Genomic DNA, 15,471 nt, shown 5'->3' on the forward strand with positions numbered 1-15,471 from the left:
CCCCTCACAGAATGTCTGTTGTGGGGAGAGGAAGGAAGGTGATAAGAAGGAGGAGGAGGGTCTCAAATTCACCTTCCCTTTCCTCTCTCCACAACAGGCACCCTGTGAGGTGGATGAGGCTGAAAGAGCGCTGATATTGCTCAGTCAGAACAGTTTTATCAGTGCTGTAGTGAGCCCAAGGTCACCCAGCTGGTTGTACGTGGGGAAGCACAGAATCAAACCCAGCTCGCCAGATTAGAAGTCCACACTCCTAACCACTACACCAAACTGGATTACAAGCTCCTTTGAGACTCCTTTGGGTAGTGAAAAGTGGGGTATAACAAAACAACACTGCTATGCAGAGATGAGGGGGTGGAGGCCAGAGTGTAGCTTTTGGAGTGTATTACCTTCTCTCTGAATGCTCCTCGCCTGAGGTCTTCCTTATTGTCCATCAGTTGGCAGGTTAATGCACTTCATTTTACCCAGGTTTTTCACATAGAGAAAGTTCCCAGCTTCTCAAGATGTCTATATGGTCTTCTTCTAGCCCAGGCTTTCCCAGCCAGGGTTTCATGAAATCCTGGGGTTTCTTGACAGCCCTGAAAGGGTTTCCGGAATGGGTGGGATTTAATTCATTTTTAATATATTTTCAAATATATATTAATATATTTTTCTCCGCAGCTTGGTGCTGGCCTCGGGCTTCAGTGATTGCCGATCCGAGGCGCACATCCCTATAAGAATCTAACCTGGCTTCCAAATTTATCCTTCCGGTCATCCCTCCCGCCTCCTCCCTTCTTTGCAAAGGATGCTACATGTGTCCTAGAGGGGGAACAGGATTGCCAGAAATAAGTTAGGAAATTCCTGGAGGTTTGGGATGGAGCTTGGGGAGAAGAAGGACCACATAGTCCTTCTCTGAAGCAGCCATTGTCTCCAGAGAACTGATCTCCGTAGCCCAGAGATGAGCTGTAATTCTGGGGGATCTCCATGTCCCTCCTGGAGGCTGGCATTCCAGGGTGTGTGTGTGTGTGTGTGCAAGTTGTGTGAGGTTTAACTCTATTGACCGAATTAAGCCCTCTTTCCCCCTGGCACTCTGAGAAGACGCCTCCTGCCCCATGCTGTGTTATTAGTGTCCCCCGAATCCCAGTCCTGAAGGGGGTGCTAGGAGCTTGCTGAAATCAGGGATTTTGGTTCAGTAGATAGACCTGTGTCTGCAAAACCAGTACAGCTGCCCAGGGAAAATTCTTTGGAGCCTGATCTGGCCATCCGCCTTAGGATGAATAAGACCACCAGGTGATAAGGGGTGTGCATGTCACAGCTCAAGAGGAAAGTTTAAACCTCCTGTGTGAAAATGCTCTTTGCCTTTTACCTTGCCTGTTCCTAGGGCTGCCATACGTCAGCCAGCAACTAGCAAGAGAGGGAAGGGAGGGGAGGGAGGAAATGACTTAGTGCCCAGAAGTGATGTCACATTACCAGTGTGACGTGACACAAAGCTCTAGGATTTGGACAACATTCTATGGTAAAACCATAGAGTTTTCTCCAAACCTTAGAATAGCACACAGATACCACAGCAGCATCATGACATTACTTGGGGAGGGGAGGGGGGATTCCCACCAGCCCTCAGGGAACTGGTGGGTAATAGTCAGGGACATGTGGTGGCTTCCCAGTTTCTTCCAGGGTTTGGATTATGCTTGGTGCAGTGATTAAGAACAGTGGCCTCTAATCTGGAGAACGTCATTCCCCACTTTTCCTTCACATGTAGCCAGCTGGGTGACCTTGGGCCAGTCTCAGTTGTCTCAGAACTTTCTCAGCCTTGCTCTATCTCACAGGGCAGCTGTCGCAGGAAGAGGAAGGGAAGCAATTCTGAGCCCCTTTGAGATGCACGAGGCCTGCTAAGTGACCTTGGGCTAGTTACAGTTCTCTCAGAGATCTCTCAGCCTCACCTACACAGGTGACTCCTGTGGGCAGCCGCTTTGTGACTCCTTTGGGCAGTGGAAAGCAGAGTACAAAAAAAACAGCTGTTTTTCTCTTTATTTTTATATACGAGTCAACATGTTGTACTGGTTAAGAGTGGTGGCCTCTAATCTGGTGAGCTGGGTTTGATTCCCTGCTCTTCCACTTGCAGCCAGCTGGGTGACCTTGAGCTCATCACAGCCCTGATAGTTCTGTTCTCGCAGAGCAGTAGCATCACGGCTCTCTCAGACCTACCTACCTCACAGGGTGCCTGTTGTGGGGAGAGGAAGGGAAGGCGATTGTAAACTGCTTTGAGATTCCTTCTGGTAGAGGAAAGCAGGGTATAAAAAACACTTCTTCTTCCTTCAGAGGATTTTATTCTCCAAGGGAACATTTAAACCGATGCCCAGATTTCTTCTCCAAGACAGTCTTCCCAATCTGATGCTTTGCATGTTTACCAAGACATTACTCCTGCTGACTAATGTGTGTTCTTCTCTCCCTGTGGTGCAGCTTGGAATCATGGGGAAAGGGGCATGTCCCCTGCATCTCAGTACTGTACCACCATCCCATTGGCACCCCACTTCTTAAACTACCCTAAGAACTGTTTGTGTAGATAAGGTAAAGAAATGGCCTTGCATGGCAAACATACCAGGAAGAAGGAAGGATGGAGAGATACTGATGGGGAACTTGGGGCTTGGAAGGAAAAAATCATGGTAGGTCATGGAAAAATGAGCCACTCCACGCAGCAGTCAAGCTACCACAGATTAATACGCTCCCCACACTTCTGGCTCCTCTTTGCTTTCCGGTCTCTTTGGACGTGGCTCCCTTCTACAGGTGATGATCCCACAGCTTCAGCTTGGGAGAAGCCACTGTTGGAATACACCAGATCTATCCTGTGCATGATGCAACGGCATATATGAAGAATCTCCTACAGGGGACATCAGAGGAGAGGTGTAGGTAGCATATTTAGACCAGGGATTTTCTGGTATTTTCAAATATCTCCTCCCATGTCCTGACTGACGGAACTGGAGACTTCCTGCTCCTTGGAGCACACTTCCTCCCTGTTTCTCTTCAGATGAAGAATAACAGTTAGACAGTTAGGATCCTTTCTCTCTCTCTCTCTCTCTCTCTCTCTCTCTCTCTCTCTCTCTCTCTCTCTCTCTCTTTTATTATAAAGTTGTTTCGCATCAAAATAAATGTATTTATTCTTTAAGCAGCCGGTGTTCCACTCCTTTACGTATTTCTCTGCCAAGAGCTACCATCAGGACTTTCTCCCAGACTGTTGGTGGATGCTGCCTTGTGCTACAACAAACCCTGACAGATTCAGGCCATTCCTTTCTGAAACAAAGGGCCACATGAAGGGTGGAAGAAAAAGTGTTACAATAGCTATATTTCCCCTCAATGTTACTCCTCCCATGAATCTCCTTAAATGCATCTCTCTCTCTCTCTCTCTCTCTCTCTCTCTCTCTCTCTCTCTCTCTCTCTCTCTCTCTCTCTCTCACACACACACACACACACACACACACACACAAACACACACACAGAGTGAACCTAACCCCCCTACACACCCTGATCCCTTCTGAGCAGCTGTTGTCCATCTGGCCGACCTCGGTTCCTCGTCAGCTGTTTGATGTCACACATCAATCTTCTGTCATTGCCACAAATCTCTGACGATCAAGTTTCACATTTTGAGAACCCTAGCCGCAAAAGCTGCCTTCCTCGGCATAATCAGGAATTATAAGCCCCCTCAAAAATCATAGGAAACTCCTCTGTACATAAACAGACATCCAACTCCCATCTGTCACATTGGGACGTTCATACTCGGGCGAGTCTCCATCACGGAGTGGTCCGCGTTGCTTGACCACAACTGCCCTGGGCTCCCTAATTAAGCCCCTGTTCTGAGAAGGAAAAACGATCTTGTTCCAAATCACCGGAGGTCTCATTACATTGGCATCGACACCTTTGCCTTTTAAGAAAAAAAAAACCCCACGTTATTTTTCATAGCACTCTTGATTCGTTGTCTTGGTGTCAGGGTTAAGAGTGGCAGCCTCTAATCTGGAGAGCCAGGTTCAATCCTCCCACTTGGCCTCCACATACAGCCAGACGGGTGACCTGCTGCAAGTCATAGTTCTCTCAGAGCTCTCTCAGCCCCACCTGCCTCACAGGGTGTCTGAGGTGGGGAGAGGAAGGATAGGTGATTGTAAGCTGCTTTGAGACTCCTTTGGGTTGTAAAAAGCGGGATACAAAACCCCAGCTCCTTGTCATCGTCGTCGTCGTCGTCCTCCTCCTCCTCCTCCTCCTTTCAAGCTACAAGGAACCCCACAAGTTGTGGCAGGCCCCTTCGAGAAGTGGGTGCAGAAGTAAGGGGCAGGAGCCAGCCACTCAATCAATCATTTACCTTTTCCATTGTGGGGAAAGAGACCAGGCCCTTTCCTTTTTTCAGAATTGCAGTGGTGCCAGCAGGGTTAAAAAAAAGTTGGTGATCCCAATCTCTAAACTGGGCTTTCTCCACCACGGTTTCATGAAATCCTAGGGTTCCTTGATGACCCTGGAAGGGTTTCCTGAATGGGTGGGTTAATTTTAAAGATATTTTTTAAATGTGTTAAATAGTTATCGGGCGATATGACCATATATGGTCATGTAACACCTCCCCCCCTCCCCAAATAGCCAATGATGGGCTTGGAGAAGGTGGGAAGGGGAGGGGCTCCAGGTGGGCACATACACAGCTATGTAGCCCAACCACATTCAGCATGATTGTGCCACTTTTGGGCTTCTTGAAGACTGAAGAATGTTTCAGGAGGTTCTCATTTTGCAATGGTAAAAAACAGTTGAGAAAGGCTGTTCTAAACAGTGGCCCTTTTAATGTATTTCCAATGTTTTGACATTTTCCCTACACAAATAATAGCCTTTCAAACGATTTTGGTTTATTAATGGTTCTCCCTCCCACCCCAGTCACTGTTGACTTTTGGCGACCCTGTAAGATTTTTAAGTCAGGAGACATTCAGATTGTTGCCATGGACTTTCTCTCCAGAGCAACCCTGGACTTCCTTGGAGGACTCAATCCAAATACTGACCGGGGCCGACTCTGCCTGGCCATCAAGATCTGAAGAAATCAGGTTAGCCTGGGCCATCTGGATCTTCCTGCAATTCGGCTGATTAGTAACTATCAGCACTTTGCAAGCACAATATGCTTTGGCAGCTGGATTTTCCTGTGCAGAACAGGGAAACCTACTTCTAAAGTGCATTGAAAGTGCATTATCTATTGTGTGCGGAATAGGCCCTGGTAACCCTGCCTTCCACCCATCCCCTGCCCATAGCCACCTGAAGCACTCTTGCTTCCTTGGAACGTGGGGAGGCCAGATGCCACAAATGAGCATTAGAATTAGAAAAGAGCAAGGGGGAGGTGATTTATAAACAGCTTTGAGACACATGAGGCCTGCTGGGTGACCTTGGGCCAGTCTCCGTTCTATCTGAGCTCTCTCAGCCTCACCTACTCCACAGGGCGCCTGTTGTGGGGAAAGAAAGGGAAGAGGATTGTACGCCACCTGGAGACTCCTTTGGATAGTAAAAAGTGGGGTACAAAAACCCAGCTATTCCTCCTCTTCTTCTCCTTTTTGGAAAAACCACAACAATTCCGAGACACATGTGGCCTGCTGGGTGACCCTGGGCCAGCCACAGTTCTTTGAGACCTCTCTCAGCCTCACCTGTCTCTGGGCCTTTGTAAACCACTTTGAGATCCCTTCTATCAGGGGTAGTCAAACTGCGGCCCTCCAGATGTCCATGGACTACAATTCCCAGAAGCCCCTGCCAGCTGGCAGGGGCTTCTGGGAATTGTAGTCCATGGACATCTGGAGGGCCGCAGTTTGACTACCCCTGCCTTATATGTTCCATATCAACCCCAGCTTGCCTTATCTGCTCAGGGGTCCTGCCTGAATGCTCGGCACGGCTGCTGAACCTTTGAGGGAAGCTGTAAAAGTTATATCAGCATTAAAAATATTACCATTTTATATGGCACTGGCATGCCTCACCTGTATCCATCCCTTGCATGCTTTGTTCTCTGTGCATTCTCAAATAAAGGCCCGACTTTTCTCCATAGGAGATCTCCGGCCCGCTCAACACAGACATCTGTCCTGGTCTTGTCGGTAAGCACGGCAGCAGAATTGGAGCTGAAGAGCCCTTACAGGAAGCAAGAGACAGCTTTCCCCATTCATTTTGATACTCCGGCCTAATAAAAGGAAAATATTGACATTTGATTAAATTACCCCTCGATTTCAGATCGCGTAACATGTCTTAAGATCTAAACAATGATCCCGTTCTGGAGGAATGCGAGGCCAAGACCGATGAGATAAACTTTTGGGTGCGAAGATCTCTCCGAGCCCGCTAAATTGCTTCCCTTATTTAATTACAAATTAATTGAAAACACTCCTCGTCCAACGGCTCCGCAACTTAGAAGTTGATTTGTTGATAATAGCCTCATTCCATCGTAATATTCCCCCCACGGCTTTCGCCGTCATTACGCCACTTTTCGGGGGGTTCTCCTCGAAGAAAACCAAACAGCCATCCAGACTGTTTGTTAGGAAGGAGATCAGGAAACTGCGAAACCACCTGCGATATGAGCCTGGGCTGGCGTTTTTTCTCAAAGGGACTCGCCGTGCGCCAATTACAGGGATGAACCGAAATCAAATGTCAAGATCTGTGCTATGACTTCCTTCGCAGAATGATGGACAGACAGGAATCCATTTAATACTGGATGAGATAATTGGGTCATTTGGAGTAACTGAGAAATATGTTATTATACTGGAGATCATTTTGAGGATCAAAGCGAGTCCTTGGCCGAGCAAGGGTGTGGGAGGGGTGATCTGTGGCTCAGTGGGAGCGAGCATGCTGCACATTCAGGGGGTACTACATTCAATCTCCGGTGCTTCTATTTGAAATAGAGTCGCCATCTCCCTCCTGGCCATCTGTGGGATATGAGAAGGTGGGGGGGGGCAGATCCAGATTGGGAGACACCTGGAGATTTGGGGGTACAGCCTGCAGAGGATAGGGATCTCAGTGGGGTATAGAGTTCACCCTTCAAGGCAACATTTCCTCTCTGAGGTCTGGAGATGAGCAGTAATTCTGGGGGATCCCAAGGTCCCACCTGGAGGCTGGCATCACTAATTTGAAAGAATCTCCAGTGGCAGGGATGGGGAAAAGTCAATATCTGCATCAGACCCTTGGCTCACACCCAAAGGCTCAGAGAAAATTATTGGGATAGTTGGGATATTAGTTAGTTAGATAGTTAGTTAGTTAGTTAGTTAGTTAGTTAGTTAGTTAGTTAGTTAGTTCATTCGTTCGTTCGTTCGTTCTTCGTTCGTTCTTCGTTCGTTCTTCGTTCGTTCTTCGTTCGTTCGTTCGTTCGTTCATACAGGATTATACAACTTAACATAAGTAAACAATTATAGTATCATAGGGACTAACCTTACCTACTAGTAGATTCAGATGGGTAGCCGTGTTGGTCTAAAGCAGCACAACAAAACCAGAGTCCAGTGGCACCTTTAAGACCAACAAAGATTTATTCAAGGCGTGAGCTTTTGAGTGCAAGCACTCTTCCTCAGACTATGAACTATCATCATGACAGTGGGAATATAAAGCAAAAGTTAATTCTGCTAAATTAGTAAACTATTTCACAACATCCAAATACAGCCAAATACTTTATAAATGATATGTAGCTTGTATTAAGACCAGTGTAGCCAATGACTAATGGAACTAATTAGTTTGGTGTAGTGGTTAGGAGCATGGACTTCTAATCTGGCATGCTGGGTTCGATTCTGCACTCCCCCACGTGCAGCCAGCTGCAGGACGTTGGGTTCGCCACAGCACTGATAAAACTGTTCTGACTGAGCAATGATATCAGGGCTCTCTCAGCCTCCCCTCCCTCACAGGGTATCTGTTGTGGGGAGAGGAAAGGGAAGGTGACTGTAAGCCACTTTGAGCCTCCTTCGGGTAGAGAAAAGCGGGCAGAGAAAACCAACTCTTCTTCTTCTTCTTCTAAACCTTTCCATCACAATGATCAACCCCCAAATCTCCATGAGTTTCCCAATTCCAAGTTGGCAACCCTAGAGGAGACAATGTGGTTTCTACACATTTTATGCTGACGGGTCATCTCTGTTCCTAATAACAACCCAATAGCAGCAGCATTTACAGAGATTGTAACAATAATTCAACATACTCTGCTGGTGGCTCCGTGAGGTTATCTCCTAGCCAGCAGAGGGACATCTTCGCTTACAGAGTTTGCCCAGATAATAGAAGTGTGAGACTGCATGCAGTAAATAAATCTCCCAAGAAGTATATAAAAAGTAAAACTTATATTTATTCAAGTAAATTCAGATTGCAGTCAAGAGATCAAAGAGAGAGAGAGGGGGGGAGGCTTAATCTAAAGAGTGCTTTTCCTATCACAAGTGACCAGCTAAATCCAGCTTCATGTGTATAGAAGTACAAGGTAATGGTTTCTACAGGAGAGACGTGGAAAGACATTGAAAGCCACGTACAGAATGGGAAGAACAAAGGTCAGAGAGAGAGAGGGAGAGGAGAAGTCAGAGGCAGTTCCCAGGTTAAGACAAAGGTCTTTTCTGCACAGTTTACCTCAGATGTTTCTGAGCAGTTGAATCTTTACCCCCCAAGTTCAGATTCTAGGCCTGCCTTTACATGTCATAATTTTTTGTCTAGGGTATTTACTCTGTGGCTGCAACACCAAAAACACATATTTTAAAATTGTGACGTGTGGGAGTGGCGTCCAAGTTTTTATATTGACACAATTGCCCTATTGTAGCTGTGCAGTAGTGTCACCTTCCATTTAAGCCCTCCTGGTTCAGCTCCTTAAATGAAAGGGAACACAAAAGGATGCTGACAAACTAAAAGAAATTGCCCTGAAACAGACAAAAGGTTTTTGAAATTGACTAGGGCCTATAATGCCTATTTAAAGGTGTTTTTTTTTAATGAAGAGGATAAAACTATCAATATGAGTTTATCGCTAGTATTGGATCATGGACGGGAGGTGGTGACGAAATTATTGACAGAGAAAACTTTTAAAGCAAATTAGCATGTGGGGGGAGGGAGATTTTCATAAAAGTCACATACAAAGGGGGGGGAGAAAAGATTACTAAATTGCCCCCCTTTTGGTATTGTGGCTTTGCATGTACAGACTCTAAAGGGCTGGCTGCCATTGAACTCCAAGCCGTAGTCAAGGCCAGAAAACTCAGTGAGAAGATGCGGCTGCAGTGTAGAGACATGTGTCAAGTGAGCCATGTGTGCAGCCCCCTCCCTCCTCATGTCAAGAACATGGCTGTAGGTGGGCAAAAGGCTTGGTGCCCAGAGCAGGGGGGACTTAGAATAATAGAATCATAGAGTTGGAAAGGATCTCATGGGTCATCTAGTCCAACCCCCTGCATTATGCAGGACTTAGGCTGGAGTGTGGCAAGGCAGCTGAGGTGGATAGGTGGATAGGTGGCAGAGCTTTATAAAGGGGGCGAGGGAGGAGTTGTGATCCCTGCTCTGGAGGGGCGTGGAGCACAGCAGGGGCCACAGCACCTTGGGATCCAGAGGAGTAGGATGCTTGCTTGCTCACTCCCAGGCATGGTCAGCTGGGGGGGGGGGTGTCTCACTACCCACCCAGTGTATACTCCAGGCCAAATTCATCCTATTATAGTTACCAAGCCTGCTGACACCAGAGCTAGTTTTAAGATCTGCGGGGTCTTTGCAGAACACAACCGGTGCCGTTACTTGTGTTACACTAACTGTACAGCACTGTGGGGCCCCTGGAACTGCAGGACCTGTAGAGCAGGGGTAGTCAACCTGTGGTCCTCCAGATGTCCATGGACTACAATTCCCATGAGCCCCTGCCAGCATTTGCTGGCAGGGGCTCATGGGAATTGTAGTCCATGGACATCTGGAGGACCACAGGCTGACTACCCCTGCTGTAGAGTATGTTACATGTGCTATTTCCATTCACTCGGGGCCCTCCTTTCTAATGTTGACAGAGATCTGGACCAGTCCAACAGACAGAGACCTCAACAGGACAATGACCTCCATCCTTGCTTCCGGAGGCTTCCGATGAACTGTTTTCCAGTGCTTTCTATTGGGTCAAGAACTCTAGAGCTTTTTTTGTTTTTTAAAGAGCAACAAAAGGTCCCCCCCTCCCCCAATCACAATGGGTCATGGCAACAGATGAAAGCAAACAGATACAAAAGCCATAAATTAGCCAGGGCAGAGGGAGAGGAAAGCATCCACAAACTGCTGACAAGATTAATGCGCAGTTGATGGGAAGGGTTTTCACACCCAGGTGCCAACAAATAAACACACCGCAAAAATATCGTCCCCTGCGGCAGGACGGGATTCCCGGAGACAGAGAGTCCTGGGCCGGGTTGCACCACGAAGCGTTCATATCCCAAATTCCTCAAGGGAACCTGATAGGGGTCGGGTGTGGGAGGGCAGGCAGAATGCAAAAGGAGAATTTGGGGCACAGAAACCGGGAGGTGGGGGCAATGCAGGGTGAGCCGTGGGGCTACACAACGAGCCCCCCAAGTCCAGGAATGCCTAGGATTGTCTGCAAACATTCCACCCGCCGTGATGTCAAGCTTGCGGCTCCCTCCCTCAACAGACAAAGAAACTTTTTTTGTTAAAGAAAGCTTTGAAACACCTGTCTTGACCAGCAAGGGGTTGTTGATCACCAGGTAGATCCTGGCATTAAAATTCATCTCCAGACAACCAAGAGTTGCTTCAAAGACATGGCTTCTTGGGAAGGTAAATTCAGCGTCATTTCACCCTGCTGGGCTCTCCCCAGATCCTGGTCTCCCACGGCTCCCAAATCTCCAGTAATGTCTCAAACAGCAGTTGACAGCATTATAACCTGATGGCCGACTCAATACTTATCAGGTGGAGGTGGACAATCCCCAGCACTGTGTAATGGTTATGTGTGGTGGGCTCAAATCTGGCGATCCGGGTTGGATTTCATGCTCCTCTACATGCAGCCATCTGGGTGACCTTGGGCTAGTCACAGTTCTCACAGTTCTCTTAGAGCTCTGTAGTCCTCAGTCCCCCCACCTCACAGGGTGTCTGTTGTGGGGAAAGGAAGAGAAAGGTGTTTGTAAGCCACTTTGGGACTCCTTTGGGTAGTGAAAAGCTCTCCTCCTCCTCCTCCTCTTCCTCCTCCTCTTCCTCTTCCTCCTCCTCCTCAACTTCTGCTTTCCTCCCTCTGGATTGCATGAGAAAACAGGAGGAGAGCATCATCACTGACACCATGACATTTCTGGGGGAAAGCCAGAAGTGATGTCACAACACCCCTGCACCATTCTAGGAATTCTTCTAATCTCTATGGTTTCATCTGAAAGTGACATTATGGCCTTAATGGCACTGTTATTCAAGGGCTCTGCCGGCTCCAAGCTGGCAACCCTGGGCTCCAAGCAAAGGTGGAATCTACAAGAGTTGAATCTCAGCCATGTGTGGGCCCCATGTGTGGATAGCTAAATCCACAGATCAGGGCCACAAAAAGGTGAAAGAGATTTTCCTGCAAATTTGGAGCCCCAGTTTGCAGAAAAATCTTCAAACAAAAATAAAATAGAGGATTAAATCCCCCCCCAATAAAATTGCATGGCCTGTGCATGCATAAAAACTGCTCCTCTGGCTCTGGATACTGCTTATGGAAACAGCTCCAGGAGGATGCCAGTCGCTGCTCTGGGCCTTGTGGTGGAGGATGTTGGCAGCCACTGCAGGGCCAGCTGCAGCAGAGGATGCTAGCAGCCACCAGAGGTCCGCTATTAATTGATAAGGATGTTGGCCACTGCTCCGGGCCCGAGTGTTGTGGCGGTGGACTCTGGCAACAGCTATACATCCAAGTGCTGTAGCAGACACCAGACGCTACTGACAGACAGGGAGTGATGGTGGAGGATGTCAGTTGCTGGACTGGTGGTGGGGCCTGGAGCCCTGCTGGCTCAGCAATTGAGGGGGAATATGGGGTTCCCCACATGAGTCTGCTCCCCACTTTGTTCTGTTTGGCTCACATAATGTTCTGGTTGAGCAGGTTAATTCATGAGGGGTTCTTTTTGAAGTCTGTTGGTAAAACTGGGAACAACTTAGTATTGTGCACGTTATGTCACCTAGGAGTTGCTATGAGATACTGTGGCTCAGTGGTAGAGCATCTGTTTTGCATGCACAAGGCCCCAGGTTCAGTCCCTGGCAAGGATCAGGATTTCTCTCTGGAGAAGAGAGTCAGAAGAAAGGTTGGCAATAGTGCCCAGACTTCTCTGAAAATTACTAGGGTTGACAGGCCCCTGCTGAGAGAGGAGGATCCCCTGACCTCAGAGGGTGATCCCTGCCTGCATTCAGCTAGAGGGGGAGGGGGAGGTGGAAATGGTGCCCAAAGCGGGAGGACCTCAGCAATGTCCCAGCATGTCGATGTCACTTCCTGTGTGTTCAGATTTGACATCAGCATGTCACTGGGGGGATGTCAGGGATGCTCTGGTATTTGGGCAAAACTCTACGAAGTGCTCAAGAAATAACATCAGTATGTCAATGGGGACAACAGGGCATCATCGGTGAGGGCTCCTGACTACCTGATAAGGAAGCTGAGAACCCTCCAGAATTACCAAATCTCTGGACCACAGAGATCAGTCCTAAATGGAAGCCTTGGAGGGTGGATTCTATGGCATTAGATCAGAGGTGGCCAAACTGTGGTTCTCCAGATGTTCACGGAGTACAATAACCATGAGCCCTTGCTGGCAACGCCAACTGGTGTAGTGGTTAGGAGTGCGGACTTCTAATCTGGCATGCCAGGTTCGATTCCGCGCTCCCCCACATGCAGCCAGCTGGGTGACCTTGGGCTCGCCATGGCACTGATAAAACTGTTCTGACCGGGCAGTGATATCCAGGGCTCTCTCAGCCTCACCTACCTCACAGGGTATCTGTTGTGGGGACAGGAAAGGGAAGGCAAATATAAGCTGCTTTGAGCCTCCTTCGGGTAGAGAAAAGCAGGATATAAGAACCAACTCTTCTTCTTCTTCTAAATCTTTCCATCACAATGATCAACCCCCAAATCTCCATGAGTTTCCCAATTCCAAGTTGGCAACCCTAGAGGAGACAATACTGCCCTTGACAGACCAAGGGCCTGGTCACCTTCATGTGTTTGTGGGTTATTTGATATATCCCAGGTAGGATAAATCAGCAGCAAACAATAAAAAAAGCCAAATGCTCCTAAAAATATTCAGCATGGTGTAGTGGTTAAACGAGGTGTAGTGGTTAAGAGTGGTGGCTTCTAATCTGGTGAGCCTGGTTTGATTTCCCGCTCCTCCACTTGCAGTCAGCTGGGTGACCTTGGATTAGTCACATCCCTGATAGTGCTGTTCTGACCGAGCAGGGATCTTTCAGCCTCACCTACCTCAGAGGGTGTCTGTTGTGGGGAGAGTCAGGGAAGGCGATTGGAAGCCACTTTGAGCCTCCTTCAGATGGTGAAAAGCAGGGTATAAAACCCAACTCTTCTTCTTCTTCTTGGCAAACGGGTGCCTGAGTCAGGAAATCCCGAGGGTCCTACCTACACCACTAGTCAATACGGACCACACTGCCCTGTGTGAGTCTCTGTGCAAAGGCCAGGCAAGGTTTGGGTTCACCCAGGAGGCTGTCCCAGCAGGGTGGGCCCTGCTGGTCAGATGCATCTGCCTGTCGCTTGGCTCTCTTACGAACACTGCAGACCCATCACCAGGGGGCGCTCTTCACCTTGCCTCGTCCTTGGGCTCACTCTGGAAAATCACTACATTAATTCTACTACAAACATTCACAGGCCGGGGAAGGGGGCGGTTCAGAATGATTTACAGAAAACGATTTCTCCTTTTGAACGGCTCCCCCCCCCCCCCGAATAAAGAATACAAAAGTGGTCTTTTTTTCAGCAACCTACAAATAATGTTGGTAACACGTTTGTAGGGAGCCAGGGCCCAGGTGGGAAAGAGGTGCGTGTGTGAGAGACCAGACTGGTCTTTGCCTCTGAAGAACATATTGGAAACTGATCCGTGGGGATGCGAAACGGACTGTTTGGCGCACAGAATTTGATCCTCCCGGATCAGTTTCCGCCTTCCACCCATGCAGCCCAGTTCCATGACTTTCCCTTCTCTCCTGGATCGTGGGCAAGCCCGTCATTCATCAGTACGAAGAAAGGTGCCTAATAAAATGAAGCTCGGCACCATAATCGTGTATCCATTTCAGTAAAATGCCTGTTTTGACTGAATCGCTATATATAGATTTGCAGATTCGATTAAAACGGAGGCCGCTTAGAACCAGGGCTGGTAAACCTCAACGCTCTCTGGGAAATATCACACCCTCTGTCCAGTTCACCTGACAGGACTATTGTGAGGGGAATTTGGGGGGCCTGAACTAAAGTGTGGGGTACAAGTACAATCACAGACAGTTCCACTGTTGTGTTCATGCTTCCCTTTAAAAACTGTTTTTTAAAAACCAAAAAAACAGCAACGCATATTTGTTCATTCAATGTATCAGAAAGATCTTTTCCGCTGGCATAGGAGCTGGCACTTAATCGTTTACACGCTCTTAAAGTAAAAAAAATCCCCCCCATGCTATTTCTTGCTGAAATTACGGGCAGTGTCGAACGGGGGGCTGTATTGTGCTTAGAAACGTTACAGACAATTGCTTGTGGAGGGATTTCAGCCAAAGAAGCATCACTTATTCGTTGCTTTTGCCGGTTTAAGGGGGGAAAATAGCAATCGTGACACCGGAAGCTTGGGTGCGAGAGCTTAGGGAGGGACATGCTTGCTACCGCTATACTGAGAACACACATGTCTTTTTCTGATGTGTTGCAGGCTGTTCTCAAGAGTCTAACGGATTTTTAAAAGGGGGAATCCACTTTTGTGGGGAATCTACTTTTAGGGGGGATCCACTTTTGGAATCCACTTTTGGATTCCCCAAAAAGCGCTACAACGAAGCGATTTTTGTGGGAGTGCTGCAGGAGTGTTGCAAATTGTGTATGATGTCATGAATAACAAAAAATAGATAGCGTTACACAATGGTAACACTTCAGCAACATTAATGCTGTGCGGAATGGCCCAAGCTGTTCTACCACAGGTCAAGCTACCTGCTAAAAATTATGCTTTTATTATTATTATTATTATTAAACACCTTTGCCTCTCCAGTAATTTCCACTGAGAGGTGGAAGAGGCATTTTGAAATCTAATGCGATAAGTTGATGTGATAAAGCCATGATGTTTTGTAGATCAGTTTGAGGCCAGTGGCACCTCGAAGACCAACGACATTTTAATCAAGGCATAAGCTTTCGTGTGCACAACACACTTCTTCAGACACCCTGAAATGGGAATTACAAGTTCACATATTTAGCCAGAGGGTGGGCCTTGACAAATTTGTACTTTGTTCAGACTCACCTGAACAGGCCTATGCACAGAATTTTTAAGGGTTGGGGGTTACAATACATTCCAGAACCTTTGTGAAACATCCTAATTAGACCCTTTTCACTTGTACTTGCATTTTAAAACTCTTTTTCTATGATTTTTC

This window comes from Paroedura picta, chromosome 7 (assembly GCF_049243985.1).
Source record: "Paroedura picta isolate Pp20150507F chromosome 7, Ppicta_v3.0, whole genome shotgun sequence".
NCBI classification, from domain to species: Eukaryota; Metazoa; Chordata; class Lepidosauria; order Squamata; family Gekkonidae; genus Paroedura; species Paroedura picta.